Source organism: Lonchura striata, chromosome 2 (genome assembly GCF_046129695.1).
Source record: "Lonchura striata isolate bLonStr1 chromosome 2, bLonStr1.mat, whole genome shotgun sequence".
In the NCBI taxonomy this organism is placed as follows: Eukaryota; Metazoa; Chordata; class Aves; order Passeriformes; family Estrildidae; genus Lonchura; species Lonchura striata.
Window position 1 is genome coordinate 59,728,028 of NC_134604.1, and position 16,325 is coordinate 59,744,352.

Here is a 16,325-nt window from a genome sequence, read left to right on the forward strand (position 1 = left end):
AGTTAAGTCTCCAGCTAGTCCATAGTCTTCGCCCAACATGTGTGCTACTCCAGCTCTTGCTGCTGTTGGTCAGACCTTCCTCTCAGTCCCTAGCCTGAGCTTCTGGTGTGACTGAATTCCATGCTGGCTATTGCTCCGAGCCTCTGATTGGAAGGTGGCTACGGAAAGTGAGTCATGCCAAGGCTGCAGAAATGTACCCAGATCACTGACCTTACTGGTTATTGAGCACCATATTAATCAAATGCTGTCTCTTTCCCCTGCTGTTGAGGCAAACCATGAAGCGTGTGACTGTTTGGGGCAAGGGAACCAACAGTGACAAGCATGAGGCCATGTCTGTGGCCAGGGTACTGACTATCTAGTCCATGACCAGACAGCACCTTTCCACAGAAATTGCAAAAACTGAAATTAGGACCTTTATGTAGTCAGAACATATAGTCTGCATTGCCTTTATGCTTCTGAAAATTGCTGCTGCTTGTTAGGACCGTGAGGGAGCTTTGCATGCATTTACTTGGGTTGGTTTGTTTGTATTTAATTAAGAAAGGATAAAAGAGAACACTTGCGCAACTCATTTGACTTAGGTTTTTGGAATTCCAGTGCTTCAGCCAGGAATCAGATTAATATTGAGAAAAGAAAGTGTGTGATAATGTGGTACTTCTTTCTGCTATTTGCCCCTGTAGCCCACTCAATTCCAATATCTTATTTTGTACAGCCTCCACCTCATTTAACTTCTAAGTTAAATCAGAGGCACTTCCTACTCTTTCCTTGTGGCTGTTGCTGGTTTCTACCTTTTTTCTGTCTCTTGTCAAGTCTTGTAGTGCAGCTGTGATCTTCAGCTTCTCTTTTGACCCTTCTCTGTTGTCCTGATGTGACTTCTGGCCTTCTTATTCTTGTCTGGTGGAAGTGGTTAAAACCAGCAAGGGGAGCCTTAGCTGTGAGGCTATGGAACAAGGCTTGCCTACCAGAAATCATCAAGCAGTGAAGAAGAGCTAAACTTGCTTTTGGCTGAGTTTTTCACTCCTGTAGGAAAGTAATCTGTGGTTGCTTTGGTTTGGAACCCAATTTACTGCTTGCAAAACCCTTGGATTTTATGCTGATCTAAAAGTAACTTTTAAGTTGATACTGAAGTATAATGTAACTCAAACATACTCCATAATTCGTGCTGCTCTATGTACAGTGTGCTGCTGGCTGGCTTCCAGATGCAGGCCAGAACTCAGTCCTTTGGAAAGCTGGCAAAATCCCAGCTGTCTCACCCAGTTACATCAGGTCTCAATTTAGATAGATAGTAACTTTTAATAGGAAATAGTCAAGACCTAAGAAGGTCGTGTTTTCATATTATCACCCCATAGTATTGTGCTGTGAACAGATGCTGCAACTGCATTGATAACCACACAAAATCAGACATGATGCTGTGAAAATGCTATCAATATGGACAGAAATATAACAAAGAACCATCTGCTTCTCCTGGAAGTTGTAGCTCAGAGGAGATGCATGATGTTTCTGTAGAAAATTAGACTAGGGCTTGGTGGAAACCAAGCTGTAAAAGCAGAGAAATTATGTCAAGAGAAATGGCAATACTCAGGTGTCCTGTTGAACTCTTCACAGTATGTTATGCAGTATGTATCAGAGAGTTGGAGTTCACAGCTAAATCCATTGCAGTTAAAAGGCACTGGGAATAGGAGAGCATCCAAGCTGTTACAGGACTGTGAGATGCTTAACTAATATTTCTGTGGCAACAGATCATACACATTTTTCATTCTTTTAGCTTAGGACGTTCAGAATTTGGCTTGTGTCCTAATTTATTGCTGTAAACCACGATGTGAATATTTTATCTTTAGGGCAATCAGAGTCTTCAAAGGGTTAAGCCTGAAACATCCTGACAAATTTAGTACATGCTGGCATCTTCAACAAAACCTCTTTTCTTTTGACTGCCTGAGGAAATAAAAGAGGTGGGTGTTGAAAATTCCCCAAGGAGTCCTCATCAGTATGATCAAAGTGCTTGTAAGAAGCTTCTAGAGACATGGTTTCAGAAAATTTGGTAATTTTTGTTTAAAATTAACTTTTTTTTTTTTTTTTTTTTGTTTGGTCTTCTGGAATTGTTGGAATGGCACTGCTTATGCTATATCCCACCTTGTAGTCTGTGTGTTTAAAATATGATTTACTTTATTTTTCTCCATGTATTAACTTGCTACAACTGTTCAGAAAAAAACTAAGTACACAAAAAAATCATCCTTCCTGCTGCCATCCAAATTACACTGGATGAATGATTCAGATTAATTTGGGAAATAACCATTAATCTGAATACATGGCAGCAATGAGAAGGTTTGTTGTTTCAATCATTCATTTTCAATTTTCTCTCTTAAAATGTAAACATTTTCCAGTAATTAAATTGGAAGTGCAGTAAAACTAAAGCTCATGAAATTGTCTCTAATTAACAAGGAGAAAATGAAAGAGAATAAACTGTGGTCGCCACACAGTCTTGACCCCAGACCTCACATAATTTGAATCTAAATTCATTTCCTACCAACTGTCAAAAGACAGTTTGCAAGTTTGTTTGTAAGTCAAATGTTCAAACATAGTTGTGTGCTAAATTCCGTATCTGTTTTTAAGTGTGCAATTTCTACAGTCTTGGGTTGTTGAGAAGAGTAAAGGCTGCAAAGATTTTCTTTCTTTTTGGTTGTAGTGTCCTTACTGGGTGGGACTTTTTAACTAGTCCACCTTCTCAGTCTAACTAGTACCTTTCAGCAGGGGTTATGGATTGCATTGACCACACATAGCATCTGTGTCACCTATTCCATGGAATTTCTGCATTTTGCTTCACTGACTTGGTTTTTATACTACTCTCTGTTCCTAAAAGGTCTCCCAATCTCAAGTCCTATGCTGCAGACACTTCATTGACCCTGAAGAAGGTTTGATACTCTCAAAGAAGGTGAAATCTATTGGAAAGTATCAGCCTGTAAAATGGAACAGTGATCCTGGGCTCTTCTGAAGAGTTTTGGATATTCACAGGGACTTTTTGTATTTACCAAATCCCACAATAGTTAGCATTTTTATTGCTCTCCCAAAAATCAAACTAATAATTCACAATTTCAAATGCTTTCCGGTAATAATGCTTGAAAACTGTGGGCCTTTTCAGGCAAATCTGAAAATCGCTCAGGGACTGTCCCAAACTGGTTGCAATGTAGAAAAATCCTCATCATTTGGAAGGTAATCACTTTGTAATTTCATCTCTGGGCCCCCCAACATAGGACATGGACCTGCTGGAGTAGATGCAGAAGAGGCCACTAACATGATCAGATGGCTGGAACACCTCTGCTGTGAAGACAGACTGAGAGACCTGTGGCTGTTCAGCCTAGATAAGAGAAGGTTCTGGGGAGGCCTTTACAGCATCTTCCAGTACCTAAAGGGGTCTGCCAAAGAGCTGGGGAGGGAGGCTTTTTACAAGGGCACATAGTGATAGGAAAAAGGGGAATGGCTTTAAACTGAAAGAGGAGAGATTTAATCAGGTATTTTCCAGGGTGGTGAGGTGCTGGAACAGGTTGCCCAGAGAATTTCTGGATGCCCTATCCCTGGAGTTGTTCAAGGCCAGGTTGAGCAACCTGGTCTAGTGGAAAATATTCCTACCCACAGCAGAAGTGTTGAAGCTGGATGAATTTTAAGGTCCCTTCTGACCCAAACCATCGTATCCTTTTAAGTACCTGACTAGTTTTTTTACCTTTCTGTAGGGAGTCAAAAGGATAAAAAGTCTCGCCCTGTTCTAAATGATGACTCACCTTCAGGGCAGTAGCAAACCCATGGCTATGTGGAAGTCTAGGAATTCTCAAAGATTAACACTAGAAATAAATGGACCTAACATTTCACATGATATTATCCCTCTTTGTTTTGTTTTCCCAAGGGCATGACTTTTTAATAAAAGCCACAACAGTAAAGACTGAATTAAGATGTTTGATGTTTACAACACTGTGATTGCTGGGAATAAGGGAATTCTCTGCTCAGCTCTGACATGAGGCTTCTGAAGATGTTTTGGGTAGCTCTACTGTCTTATTCTTTGTTTCTCATTTTGTGAAGCTGACTGATGCCTCCTGCCCTCTGCTCAAGGAGGTGGTGGGAATTGTCTCCCTCTCTCCTCTACGCAAACAGGAAGTCTCCTGCCAAGCTGAATTTGATTGATGAGGCTCCAGGGAAAGAGTTCATTGGCAGAGGATGATGTGTGGCAGATGGTCATGTGTTAATTTAGGTGCAGAGAGCTAATTTAACAGCTAATTAATCACCCTTGAGAAGACCTGAAGTAACCATTTCAGAATTTCAGTCCTCTCCCATTGAGAATGTATTGGTAAGGGGTTGACATGATTGAAAATTGCAGCATAAAAGGTAAAAATGTTCTCCATGTTATGTGTGAAAGAAATACAAAATACTTCAGGTAGAGTTACATAAATAACTGGATATTTCCTCTTGGTGTATGGGAGTTCAGACTGAAAATGCTCCTTGTTAGCCTTAAAATGTCTTCTGATGCTTGCAGCCCCTCCAGAGAATGGTTCTTCATACATTCTATTTACAGCTGAGCAGAAGAGAGGCCTCTGGGATGGTACTGAAGCACATATAATGGCAACAAGGAGATAAAACCATCCTGGCTGTGCTACTCACCTGACAAATACCATGCCCTCAAGAAAGCCACAAAAATGTTTTGAAGAAAGCAGCATAACCACTCTCCTGCTGGTGGTTTGGTGAACCTCACGGGGCGGCCCACAATCGGATGTCGGCCGTACTTTCCAAGCGGCAGCAGGGCTGGTCAGTGGTTTGACATAAAATGCAGCCAGGCTTGTGCTTTGGCTCCAGGTAGCGCCACCACAACCTGTTTAGAATGTTTGCTGTGTTTCTGGTTAGCGATGGATGTTTTGGCCGGACTGGACCATCACAAGCACCTTCACGATGAACTACTTTGTACAAATTGCCCCGGTCGTTGGCCTTTCTGGCTGAATCTCATGTAAATGCTAAATGCTTGAATTTTCACCCTCACAGAAATACAGAGCTTGATGCTATAGGCTTGCATGCTAGCAGACTTTGCCAGGTTTTCAGGCAAGGCCAGTATGTTAAATTATACTAAATGTAGTGCATGCTTCTCTCTGTAGCTTGATAGCTGTAATTTGTTAGCTAGGAATGCACTATTACATACATACTGAGGTTTTGTGGATTTCCTGGCTTCGTTGTTACAATGAGGACAAGTGATTAATCATATAACATGTCTAGTGATGAGCGAGTACATCCGGTCCTGTTTTTATTACTGTTTTATTTTACTCCCTTTTTCTGTACCTTTCTAGCTTACACATAGTTTTATACCAGTTCTTCTGCTCAGCTTTAATCTTTGTAATAATCACTGACAATTTCAACAGCCTTTTAAGGGAAAGAATGACACAAAAATAAGGCTTTTATAGGCCAAGAAAATTGTCTGTATTCAGATCTATATTTTTTTCTTTGGAGATGTATTCTCTTAGTAGGTACAAAGTCTTAATTGTTCGTGTCTTTTACATTAAGGATGAACATAGAACCCTGGATGCAGAAAGTAAAATTGTGGGTTTTTATATTTTGTGAACGAAATCTTTCCTATCAGGTCCTTATTGTGAACTGTTATCTGTGAGATAGATGTGTTTGTATTTTCAGCGGCCTTAAGTGATCTTCCACATTTTCCACCTGCCTCCCATCCTCACTTGACCAAAAAACACTGTCAGAGAGACTCAGCATCTGCAATATCCCATAAGTAATGTCCTCGGACCATTTAGAGGATATTGGCCCATTTTTAGTTATTTTCATTTTTCTGCATGTCCTTTTAATAACTTTGCTCTGGAAATTGCTGTAAAACCTGGCTCATAACTAAATTTACTTTCAAAAAAATTTTTGCTTTGCTTTAAAACCCTGTCACCTTTCTCTTCACCACAGTAGGAGTGGCAATTCCAGATTGTAGGAAATTTGTTATGGTTTTGTGATTTCAATGCTAGAAATAAAGAAAATGCGGATTTACCCAGCTGTGAAGATGACAGAGGTGGGTTTCTGCAAAGGGATTTTCCCATTTGATAAGTGTTGCAAGAGAGTGAGAAGAGCAATTGACCAAGAGGTGAATGAGGTTACCCACAGGCACCAGTGGTGCACCCAATATGGCTCAGTTTCTGAAATGTGGGTCAGTGAAGAGGAAGAGATTACTGGAAAAACAAAGAGGTGTTGGAGCTGGGGAATTCTAAGTAGCAGCAAAAATAGGCAACATAACATGTCAGAGTTTTAATGCAAAAAATGAAATCAGACAATTTTGCTGTGAGTGCTTGACAACAAATCTTTGGAGAAAGTCATGGATCTCTTAGCTTGTGCATGTGCACCTCCAGCCAGTGTGCAATCAAGGAAGAAAACATCACACTTTGCAGAACCATAAATAAAAGTCCAGATAGAGGTAAAACTACAGGCCTAGTGAAGCCCAATAGTAGTAACAGATTTTCAAAGATGGACATGCTTACATTGCCAAATTTGGCTTTGTCTACTCTATGCCTGTCTGCTTGTTCCTTAAATTGGCTATGAACATTAGCTCAGATTTAGCTGAACACCTGAACTGCCAAGAATGTGCAAACACCCAGGTTTAAGCCCAGCTGAAGATGTGTACATGGTGTAAACAGAGTTCTGCATATGTAGCTCTAGGATATGGACTCTGCTGCTGGAAGCTTGTCAGTCACAATTTTTAGCTCTTCAGAGGATGTGTGCAGTGCAATCCCAGCTTTTGGCAGGATCTTTTAGATGAGAGGGAAGGAAGATAGTGTTCTTAAGTTTTCAGTTTCACAAAGCTTTTGAGTTACTTGGAGAGATGCATTTGTGTAGGCTTCACAGATGACTGCAGTCTAAGGATTTTAATGCTGAAAATCCTGGTCCTAATTTCCAGTTAGGCAATTATTTAAACTGGAATTGATAGTTATTTATAAGTCTTTTAAGACTGATGGTATTATGTAAATAAAGAAAGATTTTTGGAAGTACTAGAATCATGTGGGAAGATGACACCTTTGCTATTGACTGCTGCTAGAAAGATAAAATGAAGCTGATGAGGCTTTTTATTCCCATGACTGTTCTTACCTTGAGCTTTTATAAAAGCCAATGCATCTGACAAATCAAGATGACTTATGGATGGCTGAGATGGAAATATCTGGCATCTTTACTACTTAAGAGTGAGGTCACTTTCTACAGAAACTTCTACATATTCTCCAAGGTCTGCCCTCTGTAAAAGGGGTCAGGAAAATGCATTTGTCAAAATGACTGCCTGTTTGGAAAATTGCCTCTTTGATACACTAATGGGTATGAATCAAGAAAAAAATAAATAGCTAGGACTCCTTACTGGGTTATTGGGGTTTTTTAGGTTTCAGAGTCAGAAATAAACACACAGTGGTGTCATTAGATTTATTTAATGAGACCAAACAATTACTATCAAAATTTAAAATCAGTGTGTTTATGTAGATAAAATCGATTTCTTCTGTTAGAGTCTAATTTTACAGCACTTAACTTTTACTTCCCAGAAATATGCAGGACAATGTCCTTGGCCTGTATATAAAAACCAGTATTTGATAATATAATAGCATTAACTGCTTTATGCTGAAAGTGGTCTTATCAGCCCATTATGGGAATGCAGCCATTTCTCAGTCCAAAGCCCACTGCTGACTATCTCTCTTGATTTGTCTGTCCTCAGGTATAAAGGCATCTTGAGACCACTGATGGACAGGCTGAGGACCTGCCATGAGTCCTGTTGTGTGCCCACTGCAAACTTCTGCAGTGAACTTCTGAATGGCTGAAGAGGATGAAATACCTGATCTGCTGCTGGCTATCTTTATTTTCTAATAACATCCCCCCTCCATTCCTTTTAGCATGGCTGACAACATACAGCTCCAGCCAATGAATAGTCAGGCCAAGACCTACATGCTAAGGTAAACCTGGAAAGACATTTTCCAAAGCGTTTAATGCTTCATTTCAGGAATGGGCCTGGGACCCCCTTTTGGCAGCTCCTCTTATTTCTGTTGCTCGCTCTGACATTCACAGGGTATTTTGCAGCAAGGCTTGGTTTGAACTGTAATGTCAGATTTTGCTGTACCAGTGCAAGTGCCTTGGTGGTTTAAACCCCTGTCAGAAGAAACAGGCATAGAAGGAAGTGCATTCTTTCTGGGAGCAATGTTCCTACCAAGAAGCAAGCATGGGAAAAGCAAGATGTGTCTCAGTTGTCTACAGATCTCCTGTGAGTCCACATCCTTTAGACATTGCTTAAGCAGATTTGTACTAGCCTTCCCATTGAATTTAATAAGGTTCTGAATCCCTTCCCTCTCCAGTCTGGAATTACAGCAGAGATTTGTGGTATAGCTGAAACCCCAAAAATAAAACCTACAATGTAATAAAAGCCTCCTACTCCTCAAGAAAAGTCTCTGTCAGAGCTGAATGTCATTTATGAGAAATATATGCACATAAGGTGATTCACCTTGCACTTATGTTGGAATCAGCTGCTCTAAGTTCCCTGTAGGACTCAGGGGAAACAAAACCTCCTTCTGGAGCATGATTTGTTTCATTTCTTGGAGACATTTGAAAACAGAGTAAATGTCTCTGTTTCTTTTAACAATCACCGAAACAGAGAATCATAGAATTGTTAAGATTAAAAAAGACCTCTAACATTGCAGAGTCCAGACATTAACTCAGTACTGTCAAGTCCAGCATTAAACCATGTCCCTAAGTGCCAGATTCACATAATTTTGAATGCTTCCAAGGATGGAGATTCCACCACTTCCCTGAGCGGTCTCTTCTAAGGCTTGACCATCCTTCCAGTGGAGAAAATTATCCTCATATCCAATCTAAACCTTTCCAGGCACAACTTCAGGCCATTTACTCTTGTCCTGTCACTTGTTACCTGGGAGAAGAGACTCCCACCTTCATACAGGCTCCTTTAAGGTTTTAGAGAGTGATAAAGTCTTCCTTGAGCCTCCTTTTCTCCAAATTAAACAGCCCCAATTCCCTCAGTTCACTTCCCATAAAACTTGTTTTTCATTCCTTTCACCATCTTAAAACCATAAAGGAGTCTGGATTACTAGTTCATGTGTTGATATGTATCACAGAATCATGGAACAGTCCAGGTTGAAAGAAAACTCAGAAGATCATCTTGTCCCATATTCTGGGGGAAAAGGAGCCTTAATGAGGTTATCTAGTATCCTGTCCAGTCATAACTGGAAAACTTACAGTGATGGGAACACCGCCATGCCCCTGTGGAGGTTGTTCTAATGAGTGATGATACTGTACAATTTTTCTTTCTTGTACTGGGATAATTAGCAGCAGCTGCTTGATGTTAGTAGAGTCCCACTCTGGGCATCTGGGCCTTTGGATTAAGTGCTCAGTCCCATAAAATACTTGCACTAAATTTCTGTCTGTATGATCAGCTTGAAGGGCTTTTTAATGGAGTAGTTCTGAGATTAGCATATTCCTGGAAAAAACTGGGAGCAGGGAATGGACATCAGTTGTAGTCAGAGCTTGAAGTGGAATTGCTTGTTCATGCAAAGATACTGCCAAGCAGAAAATGGACTGGAGTATTTACTTGTGGGAGTTTCTTCTTAGAATGGCTACCATAACAGAACTCTGCATTGCCTTCTTTGGGGCAGGTATAGAAAACCAAATTACTAATCTTGAGACTGTTCTATCAGAGAGTGCTTAGAGAATGAAAACACATTAGAAAATGCAATTTACCTGGGCACTTTTGAAGCATGTACCTTTGCTTACCAGACAACTCAATACAACTCTAAACTCACCCTGTATTACTTTTTCCCCAAGCCTTATGACTCAGCTAATTATTTTGATAGAAAAGCACAACTGCCTAACTTTATTTCCACAAAGAGGATAATTCCAGAAGTCTCTAGCCATAGCAGAGAAAGTAATTAAAACCAAACCGACAGTAGGCTGCATGTACTTGTGTTCTTTTCCATCCTGGTCAGTTATCAGTGGTCCTGAAACATTGCAAAAGTTCTGTGGTTAACAAAGTTAATCTTAAAAAAATAAAAATCATAATGTCTATCAAGGGAAAGACCTATTTGTTTTACAGTTAATCCTTAAGAAAATAAAATATTCTGATAATGCGGAAGAACAAGTCTTGGAGCTGGGAGAGGCTGTCTCACCAAGGAACCTCAGCCCCTAGCATTGGAGGCCTGGCATAAGACAGTAAACCACATGTTCCCTGGAATGAGTGATTAATAGTGACAAACAAAAGCAGTTTTGGCAACCCCAAATTTCAACACTCATGAGTCAGGACCCCAACCAGTCAAAACTGAGAGATGTGCAAAGAATGCATTCTGTGTTGTTCTTATTTTCTTGCTGGTGGTGGAGCATTCAGGGCTCACATTTTTGTTTTCTTTGTGAGATTTGAGACAGTGAACAAATTCTTGCTGTTGGGTGTTAGGGGTAAAAGGGGTGGTTATCATGATACCTACAATGAAACCTCAAAAGGTTGCAAACCCACATTGTTTGTTTTGAACCTGAGCTTTCTTTCCATTTGCTAACCAATGATTCCTGATGGTTGTGGATATGTTTTTTAGCCATACTTAAGAGTTGCTTGGAAATTCTATCTTAAAAATGGAAAATGTGGTTCTCATCAAAATCAAAATTTACCACAGGAAGATGGTTTAATTTTTTTTCTTCTGACATGTTTCCATCAACATGTAACATTTGTTCCCTCAGGCTGGGAGGATGCAGGATACTTGGTGAGTTGCTTGACAGAATCCAAATGGAAGAAAAAAAGATTAATTTAGTATTAATATAACCCATATCCCCTGGAGTTCTAAAGTATTCTTGGGTTCTAGAGCCTCATTTTTTTTTTTTTTTTCAAAGAGTAGTGCTCTCCAGTTGCCATTCCAGGATTTTGACATGCATCTTTTCTATGAGATGCATCACAGATATCTGTGGCTGTCATACAGCATGGAGGTATCGTCTGACCTGATAGCATAGATAGTTGCCTGAGCTATAACTTCCCTAAAATACAGAATTCACACTTCTTCCTGTATTAGGAAGTGTGATGAGATTTGGATCTATTCCAAATCTCCAAAATACTAGAGAGAAATTCCTCTTTTTCATTAGCTGTGTTCATAAGTATTATTGAATTTGTTTGTATAAAAGCATTCTGCATATAGATTGCTGAAAAAAGTTTAATTTTTCCTCTTCACAATATAGTTTTGTTATACAAAATGGGGTGGTTCCACTGACTGATGTGTCCCAATTGGCTCCCCACAGACTCAGTCCACAGTCAGACCAGGTTTCCTCACTGGTTTGACCTCAGGTTTCCCACAGCAGAGTCTCAAACCTCTGGTTCCTTTAAGAAATTTTATTGTGATGCAGCAATAACTTGAGATGATGCCTTTGAGGAGGGATCCTGAACAAAAGAAATCCTTGGTTTTTACACCCATAGTGTTGATGTGCACAAAAATCTGGATTCTTCCAGTTGAATCCCTGGCTCCTGCTGTGTATCTGAGTGATTGGTTGCCTAGTTGGTGCCACAGGTCCCTGTGTCCTTTTGTTATGCAAAGGGTCTGCAGTCCATGGCCTCTTGCCTTGGGGTCCCACCTGAGCTCAACCTGCAGCTCCCACTGTATCTTCACACTGAGCTACCTGGACCAAATGTATTCCTCAAGAACCTTCAAATATTTTGGAAAGAAAAAAAAAAGTTAAGTCCCACAAGAATCTCAGTTTGTTTTTCTCTTTTTTAAGTGGTTAGATTTACAAGAAGATTTAGTTACTGAATTGCCTTGGTTCTCACTATACACAATGGAGTGATAGAGGCATATCCAAAAGAAGATAAGGCAGCTCTCCCAGAGTTTGAATTGGCTTCTGGATGTACCAATTGCAGAGGCAGTGGAAGGATTCTAAGAGTATGTTTATATTGTAAAATTAAAAAAGGGCTGAAGTGAGCCCCAGTTATCCACAATGCTGAAGAGCTGGTTTGCTCTTCATCATGGTTTCAAACTTCCCACAGAGGCTGTCTCCAGGCTAAGCCTTCTATAAAGAGGGCCTTAGATTTGTGCAGTGAGGACAAAGGCCCATCTGGATCCCAGTTTAGGCGTTCACCTTCTTCCATTTATCTCTTAAGATATCAAATTGTACAGAAGAAGTAAAAATCTAACACAGAAGGATTGTAAAAATCAAAGCTCTTTGAAATTCCAGTCCCACATACAATGAAACCACTATTTGTGCTGTATCACAATTCACTTTTCTTCTAATCAAAGTTTTCTGAGCACTTGTCTAATTTGTCATGATGGATAGATTATTCATGAAAAACTCATCTGACAACAATGGCCTCTCATTTTCTGTGCCTCAGCTATTTAGAGGATTGACTGGAGACCAAGAATTTAAAGGAATCTGCAATCAAAGGGAATTGCAAATAGTTCTTACCTTTAAAAGCTTTGCTTGGGAAATAGCATGTTAGATGAGTCTGGGGGGAAGGCATGTGTATGAAAAATGCCCAGATTTTTAAAATCTTGTAAGACTTTGGCTACAAAAGCACACAAGCAAAAAACAATGAGAATGATGATTCAGAAATACATTTCTGCCTTACTGGTTCTGTTCTCTTCCTCTGGGAAGAGGCAAAGTGATACATAATCCTAATCTGCTAGCTTTTCTATTGCCAGGCCATCCCTAGAGAGGAGCAGCAAGTGGTCTTTGACAGTGTTTGAAACCAGACTCTCCTTTCATTCTTTAGTCAATTAAATTAGTTGCAGTTCTGCTTCAACGTAACAAAATTGCTACACGGTTTCAGCTTGAATTGTTTTGAATTCAGTATTGTTGTTCTTCAGACTGGTCCCCTGAATATTTGTCTTTATCATTTCCTTTTTATTCCCCCTTCTCTCCTGTTTTCATGTGCAATCATGGTATAGCAACTAGTATACACTGGCCTGGCAGTCATTATCAATTGCAAATGCTTCTTATGCTTGGCAATTATATGCTGGTTAAGCCAAACCAAGCAGGACTGTGTGACAAAACCGTAACATCTGTGTCCTGCCCCATCATATCATTAGAATGTATATATTCACGGAGTATGGTGCACTGTTGGCTGGGAGTCTGAACAACAAACCATAAATAGGATAATGGCTTTCCTCAGTACATTATCATTACTCAAAAAACAAAACCTCACTTGTTTTTGAGGACCTTTCTGGTTTGTCTAAACTTCTCCATGGATATGGCTTGCTACTAGGGATTGATGACAGAGGTGCACATTTGTTGTCATCTTAACCACTAAAAGCCCTGTGCCCTGTCTGCAGTGTGGACATCCTCCCCATGTCTCCTGTTACTTTTCCCACCCTGCGCTGCTCTGTCAGTCCTGGCCCTCTGTCAGGGGGACAGGCAGTCGCCAGCAGGTCATCTCCTCTCTGCTCAGGCCAGTTGTTTCAGCTATATAAGGGGACTCTGTAAACAAGAGCAAACCCTGTCACCTTGAGGTATGAAGAATGGCTGTTACTTATTAGTGTATTTTGACTCCAACAAATTTAATTTCCAATGCAACCAGGCACCTGTTAACTCCAGGGCTAAATGAAGCATGATTTTTACACTTTCTGCACAAGGAGAAAATGAAGAGGTTGCTCAGTCTCTCAGATGGAAAATGCTAGCTATGGAAGACTTGGTGCATATGCATTCCCACACTTTCATTGGTAGGAGGCATTTTAGTCTTTGTATATACAGGAAGAGATGGATACATTGACCTCAGTTAGGTAAGCCAAATTAAAATAAAATATTTTCTAATAATTTCCTAGGTTTTAATGACATTCTGTATCTTTCAAGAGTCATTTGATAGCAAGTTACCCAGTATATCATGAGGGTCTACAAACTACTCCATAGATTTTAAATGCTGCAAATTACAGTATCCAAACACCAATGTTCTGACTAGAGTCTGCCATTCAGCTTTGGGCCTCACACTGACATGTGTATATAGCACATACAACAGCAGCTGAAAATCAGATTAAAGCCTTTAAATAGATATTTCACTTTTTTTTTCCACTCAGAGAATCCAAGGGAAGATTCATAAATATGGGGTTTTTCACTCAGGGAATCCAAGGCAAAATTTGCAAATGTGTGTTATATCACTAAATTGTTATGATGACAGGTCTGCTGTCTGATCCCTAGCATTTGGATCCCAAACCTTCCTATGCTCTCCTATGAGCAGATGTCAGAACATATCTTGCCCTGTCTCATCTCTTTTTAACCTGGCATGGACAGCTGGAGTCTTTCGCAGCTGACTATACTTTATGCTATTAAAAAAGCTGGGCTCCCACCTCCCTCAACAGGGATGGAAGACCCTGCTTCTGCCTCAAGCTTCGATTTCACAGCCCGTGGCTGATTTTGTGCACTTAGCTGAACCTCGATGCATTTGCTCTCCTTTCTCAGTGCATGCTTGGAAACCAAATGGTTTTGTCTTTGAGTCTCATACCTTTACTGAACAGAAGAGTAGTGGTATTACATGGTATATTGCCCATGATTCCCACTTGCAGTTAGTTACTTGAATTAACCCCGTAGGGAAAGATGCATTTCTTTCAGGTGGAACTTTGTACTGCTCGTTGAGCCTTGTTTTCATCACTAGTTATTGGCAATTTAGAAATCAAAAGAGAAAGGTTAAAAAATGCCATCTGGGCTCTACCAATGAGCAACACTGGTGTCAGTAATCAGCACATACTGTGCAGGCACTGGAGGGTGGTGTGGCCAAGGGAAGCAGTGCCATTGTGGGATGGAAGAGTTCATATGTGCAGAGGTTAATTGTGCTGTGCTCTCTGTCTTCGCGCTGACAGAACTAGTAGAGATGTACCTGGGCACACAGTAATTTAAAGAAATATTTAGTATCCTGTGCAACAAATGTTTCCTATCACTGCCTTTTCACAGCATTCAGATTTTGTCTTTCAGCTTTACCTTCATCAGAACATTTTAGCAACATCTCCAATCAGATGGTATGCTGGAAATAAGGATGGTATGCCTGTAAGAAAATAAATATTCAGGAATATTTTAGACAGCCTATTCTAAGGACAGTGCTTAGAAGTGACACAGCTCTGACCTGAAGATTGTCTAAGTGCTTTTGCAGAAATCATATACTTGTATACCTTGCTTTTATCATTGTGTTTCAGTAATAGCAGTTTACATGGTTCATCCTTGAAAACCCTCATACTCTTCCCTGCCACTAGCATTGCTGGTTCCTGATGGTGAGCAGCGATCCCATTTGCTTGCTGGTAAATATTGTGACAAAAGATGAGCCTAAAGTGCCACTTTTAAAAGAAAACACATCTACTCATCTGCAAAGATGAAAGAAATAAACTCTCAACACAAGCTAAATGAATCATGCATAATAATGATTTTTTTTAACTGCAGTCTTTCACAGAGTTTAGTGTCACGGAAGAGAATTAAAAAGCACTTGGATGAGATGGAGAAAAGGCCATTTACTTACCTATAGACACCATCAGCACACTGGGCATGGCCTGATGGCTGAACTGAAGGGACGTGGCTGAACAAGGCTGAGCTATCAGGACAAGAAGTACAATAGGGAGAGGGGACTGGCAGCAGCTGAGGGCATTGAGAGCAGTTCTCAGGTAGAAACTGGAGTGAAAAACTGTCTGGAGCAGAGGAGAGAGAGGAAAATAGAGAAAGATGTTCTCAACTCCAAGAATGATTGATGGCATGTTGCTATGGAGGCTGTGGATATCAAAGGCAACAAATGCAGAAGCAAAGATGTATGCCAATGGTAAGACAATGAGGTAGCTGGTCAGAACCTCATGCACAGAAGGCTGTGAGGACACTAAAAGGGATTGCAGTGAGGTATGGTAATCCTGAGAGAAAAAAAATGGAAGGGGAGGCCTTTGTTTTGTTTTGTATTGGTCTTCTGTAAGCAGAAAATATGTTCACAAGCCTTGGCAAAGCCAGCAGTACTGGTGGCATGGCTCTGGTAGTGTGCATGAGAAGTGATGACTGAGAGCCTTCAAGGCTTGCACAGTGGGTGCATTTAGGTGGGATGTGCCGGCTGGACCCAGGGCAGCTGTGAAGTTGGGGTTTCATGTCAGTGTTTGCTCCTGGCCAAGCACTGCCCCCTTGCCAGGTCCACCTTGGCCTCCCTGCACCCTCTGTCATGCTGGCTTTGGCAAACATAGTTTAAAAGAACCCGATTTGCTGTGGCAGAGCACTCTTTCATGCTGGCCTGGTGCCCTCAGAGAGCTGGCCTGGGGGTTGCTGCCAGGAAGGTAGAAGCCTATCAGCTGCTGGGGAGGAAATGAAGTTTCCAAAGAGAAACTTTTTGGCCCATCAATTTGTTGAGTGACACAGCA